This window comes from Bidens hawaiensis, unplaced genomic scaffold (assembly GCF_021521415.1).
Source record: "Bidens hawaiensis isolate Kalapana, Puna unplaced genomic scaffold, B.hawaiensis_p1.1 tig00001179_1, whole genome shotgun sequence".
Taxonomy (NCBI): domain Eukaryota; kingdom Viridiplantae; phylum Streptophyta; class Magnoliopsida; order Asterales; family Asteraceae; genus Bidens; species Bidens hawaiensis.
In genome coordinates, this window is record NW_027491068.1 from 3,513,128 (window position 1) to 3,518,675 (window position 5,548).

Below are 5,548 nucleotides of genomic sequence, written 5' to 3' on the forward strand. Positions count from 1 at the left end.
ATACATCCCAATAAGTAGTTGAAGCTTAAAATATGTGAAGTTAGTTATATCATTTTCAGCTATAGATGTTTAAAAACAGTTATTGAACTCAAAATTTGACTTAAGAGTCAACATTCTAAGTCAAGTTTAGCCAAATTTGACATAAGACTCATTTTCAACTGACAACCGAATCATGTATCATTACCACATTCTTTTATATACGCTTTGTTGATCAAAATATTATTTGTACATCTGATCTAAGGGTTCTAATTTATAATTGTAATATGAATTTTTTTAACAACGATGGTCATTCAAGATGTTTACTTAGAGAAGGTTTGAGTTTGGGACTCTTTGGATACCATTCAGGTGCCTTACGACTAGAACATCTTGTGATACTTATATGAAGATTTTGAGGTCTAATAAATTTTCCTTTCCAGTTGTCAAGTAATTCGTTTTTCTTTTCACAGTGTTCTTTATTATAACAAATAACGGCTGAATTCTCGTCGCTCCCGTCGTAGCACGCAGGTTCATGCCCATTAATTAGTTAAACATTATTTTAGTAATGCTTACTTTTAATTAATGTCTATTAAAGCTAACTATTGTTCAAAAATAATTAGTGAAAGGAATTGAATTGTGTGTTGGCTTGAAACCAACATGCTGATTTCCAATCAGAACCTTTAAATTTATTACATAATGAATCTTTTATAAAAAAAAATCAGTTTTTTTTAATATTCTTTTAATAATTAATTTCATGCATTGAGTTATATTTAATGCTTCCCGAATGCCCCTTTCCTTCGCTACTAGGAGAGTCTCGCTAGCTTGCTTGCAATCTAGAAACGGTAGCTTCCGCGCCCTTCCTACCTACTGAAAGGGATGTGAATGATCGTGACAGCTCTTAAAATCCTATTCAGTCTGATTAGATATGTCACTGAAAGAATTTCATTAAATATATACTTGCCCCTAAAACATTTTAAATACGAGGATTAAATGGCACTTTAGTATGGGGAATCCATGACTCTCCTTGCAAAAATTTGCTTACAGAAAATCGTTCCACCTCCTTACTAGTCTTCAGAATACGATATCCAGGCCATGTTACCCGACCGCGAGTGTTAGCACCCTTCCCTTTGTTCATATACTCAGCATAATACACTTTATCAAATGCAGAAGTCCCATTATACGGCAACCATCCTGCAGGACTGATTAAGGTATCGATACGACACTTTACATATACGACCCTCGAGTAGTCCCTCCATGGACGCCCAAGAAACGTCATGACCGACCCTTTAGTTAGAGTCAAGTCATGGGACATTGGGATGACACGGGATTTGTGTATCACAAATCCCGTGTCAGAAGTTGAACTGGTTCTTCCTTGAGCGGTTATCGTGTTTTGTTGTCCATGTAATGGCTTCCGGACATAAATGTTGCATTTTTGAAGGACAGCAGTCGCGTCACCAAAAATGAAATCAATTGTTCCATAAATGTCACACTCGCGATAAAATTGTCGTTGTTCGAGAAGACATAGAGTGTCTTGGTACCCTTTGAAGCTACATTTGTAGTATAATGATTGATTTGAGGCCGAGAGGAGTGCGATTGCTTGTTCTTTCTTGGGACCCGCGGTGTTCTCAAATGTTATCCCAACCGCGACAAAACCCGTACCCCAAACCTCTACATTTGATCTATTTTAGAATCATATATTCTAAATTAATATGAAAAATCACATAAAGAAAAATGAACTTACGAACAGTTGCGGTGTTGCGAGTTGATGTGCCATCAATCACATTTTTGTCGTTGGTTATTATAGTGGCATCAATGCCATCTCCGATTAGCGTTAAGTTGGTCATTGACTGTTTGATGATGATGTTTTCTTTGTAAACACCAGCTTTCACGTATATTACAAATCTACGTGTTCCAAATCGTATCTTTGTTGATGCTTTGATGGCTTCAGTGATTGTATTAAAATCACCGGAGCCATCTTGGGCCACCATCAGATTCGCTTTTCTTCCTGCGCCTTTAATTAGTTTATGATTGTGTGGGTTGTTGAAATTACTAGCTATATGTTTGTTTTCGGCTAGTAAATCTGCAAATAATTTTAAAAAATGGGAGCAATTGAATCCGTTTGGACATGCTTGGTGCTTAACAATGGCCGCCTTTACCCATTTTTCGACGATTGTTGGGTTTATATGAGTTGCCGAGATGTTTTGATGCTTTACAACATCTAAGTAAAGCTCTAAGCAATTCATCAAAGATGTATCGGTTTGGGCATCTAACATGGTCCAAGACCTAGCCAAGAAGCATGTGAGGGCTTCTCGAGCTTGACTCATTAACCCCCTTAAGCGAGATTCCTGAGACTCGAATCCATCACCAATGGTTGAGTTGCATAACTCGGTGAAAGGTGTTTCGTTGCAAATCGATATCTTGGAACCAAAACCGGAAGTTGAAAATACAAACATTGTGATGCAACAAAATTGTATAAGATGTGGTTTTAGCATTTTGAATGCAATTAGTAGTGTTACATGGGACATTTTTTAGGCTATTTATATGAAGTTAAGCAAATGTATATTTATGTTAATTATATTCGTGTGATATATATGAGTACATAATCAAATCAAATTAAATGACTAACATGCCCTTACGTATATGCATCTTTTAAGACAGATTTAAGGGCTAAGTTAGGGGCAAACAGGTAATAACTTGTATATTCATTAACATGAGGACATCAATATAATTTGGACGTATGATAATAATGGTTTTGACTTTTGACGGTTATACTAAAAAAATGTAAGCATTTAAGTCCTCGTTTGACCTTAATAAAATAATGATCAAACTAATGATTCTAAGTGGAATTATAGTAAAAGAAAATCATTATACTTGTGTTATATTAGAAGAAATTTGCAATGAGATACACGACTTACTTTGATGTATCCCCGTCTACTCGATCATGTATTAACTTTTTATCCAATAACTAGTTTGATCCTCTCGTGTTACGAGAGTTTATTTAAGTTATTGTTTTTAATCGTTTTGCTATTTATGATGATTTATTTTACTTTTTAAGATAGTTTGTTTAATTTAATACATATATATATATATATATATATATATTAATTTGTTATTATATTTTTTTTATGTTCGGGTATTTTCAATTGAGATGTGTAGGTTTTTTAGATTTTTAAAGAACAAAAATACACGAACACGAACATGTTTATTTTTTTAAATGAGCGAACATGGACACAAATATTTGTCTACCGAAAAAGGGGACGCTGATGCAGTTTACGATGTTGGGTAGTATCGGAAGTTAACCGGCGATGAAGATGATAGACCAGCAATGGAGAACATGTAAAGAAGATAAATTAAATTAGGGTTTGAGGATGAAAGAATTTACCAATAAATAAGATCTTATAACCCATTTGAGAGCTATTAGGGTTTGGTAAGACCCATAACCCGTGGAAATTATTATTTGATTATTAAAGGGTTATTTAACAAATAAATTAGATGTTATAACCCGTTTAAGGGTTATCCGGATTTGGTGAGACCCATGACCCGCAAAAATTATTATGTGATTATAAAAGAGTTTCACAAATAAATGAGATGTTATAACCCATTTAAAGACTATATGGGTTTGGTAGAAACCATGCCCGTAATTTCGGATCAAATGCATAAGAAACCTCCATTTAAAAATCAAGCAATCTGGTGGCTCTAGAGAATAAGGTGACAACCTGAGAGCGACACGTAGAATTTCATGGTAGACAATTATATAAATAGTTAGATATCGGACAAAGCAATAAGTTAGGATATTCGAGGCATACATTAATGATAATGGAGTGATGACCCATTGATAAAGACAAAATCTTTAAACATCTTTATTAGAAAATGAGTAAAGAAATTCGCCGTTAAAAATAAGTGAACATAAGATATGAGAGGAATTAGTTATGGAATGTAAGGCTTCAATGTAATTAATGAATTAGAACAAACATTTTAAATATATAGCATGCATTAAATTAGTAAGCTTCATTTGATTACAATAAGATTGTAATGTTTGACAGCAATATAATATTTGAATATTGTTGTGAGAATTACAACTTATGTATGTGAATGGAATACGAACGCCGAATCCTTGCATCATGATGTATTGGTAGATGATGGAGATACATGAATAAATTACGCACGGTAACAACGAACGCAAATTTTTCTTATTTATTTTGAACGATCAACAAAATTTTTATTAAAATAAACTAGCAAGACGCTAGACCATCAATACATTATAAAAAGAAAAACGAACTTACACTTTGAACATACATGATATAACAATCCTCCCACAAAATTCTCTTCAATTTCCAACTAAAATTTTTCTTACATCTTATACCCATCCTTTTGAAAAATCCCATCAAATCTTTTCATATTTTCCCAATTCAAAATTTATTTATTTATAAAACGATTGTTTTAGTAAAAAAAATGGTAAAACACATTATTAAAAAAGATGTTATTGAAAAATAAATAAACAAATAAATGAATTTTTACTAAAAAAAAGTTTTAATAATTGCTTTCTCTAAAAAATTTAAAAAGTGTAACAACGTTTCTGTAGCTATTATTTTCATCTTTTATAGTATTTAAAATACAATTATATTAATATAAGTTTTTAAAAAAATGACAAAAAAAGAAAAGTTTCTTTATATATTTAACTAGGTTATTAACCCGTGTACGACACGGGTGGAAATAATGAAATAGTATAACAAACACGTATAATTTAAAAACACAACATATGCTATACACAATATTTCTGAAATATATATTTCTTTTTAAACTATACATAAGTTAATTATTTTTGAAGAAATTATAGGAGATCGAGACATTAGGTAAATTAACACCCATGATGCAAAAAAAATATCTTCAATGATGTGAAAGTGAATATGCGATGTGAACTTGCAAGTTACATTGTTAGCAAAAAAAAATCCTATATACCTTCACATATAAACCAACTCAAGTTGCAGATTCTGTTATCCTGCAAAAAAAAAAAAAACTACCCAAGTGGTACGAAGTGTTGAAACCACATGATGTTCGAAAAAAAAAATACAATTTATATATATTAAAAGAAATCAAATTCAATCAATCTAATAATGTTAGATTTCAAGTTGCAGTTTCACTATATAGAAATATTCATTCTATATGGAAAAATATCTAACTTGTTACAATTTCATAGGAAAGAAGCCAATCACAGTTAGTCGATTAAACTCTAGACCCTAAATCATTTAAAACCAACAGTCCATTTTAGAGCACTAAATCAAACTTGTAGCAATATCTAACTTCTCCATATTATAACTCTAAATTATTTAAAATCCATTGTGGATTAAACACAAATCGATGAATATATTGATTATCCAACAATAGAACAAATGTATATAGTTTAGATATGATAATAACATAATTATGAGTAAGATTTCACATCCAATCAAAACACAAAAAGAATGAATAGATATAACTTTGTGATGATTGAATGGTGGAAGACGACAAAGTGTATCAGACGAAATAGTGAAGGAGTAGTTAAGGTTTTGTGTAAATTAATTTTGAAATTGCT

General features: G+C 31.7%; 1 pseudogene; it reads right to left on the minus strand.

The window, feature by feature from the left end:
* Positions 1 to 916: 916 nt before the first annotated feature.
* LOC143562221 (pectinesterase pseudogene) lies at positions 917 to 2,429 on the minus strand (annotated as a pseudogene).
* Between the last annotated feature and the right edge of the window lie 3,119 nt (positions 2,430 to 5,548).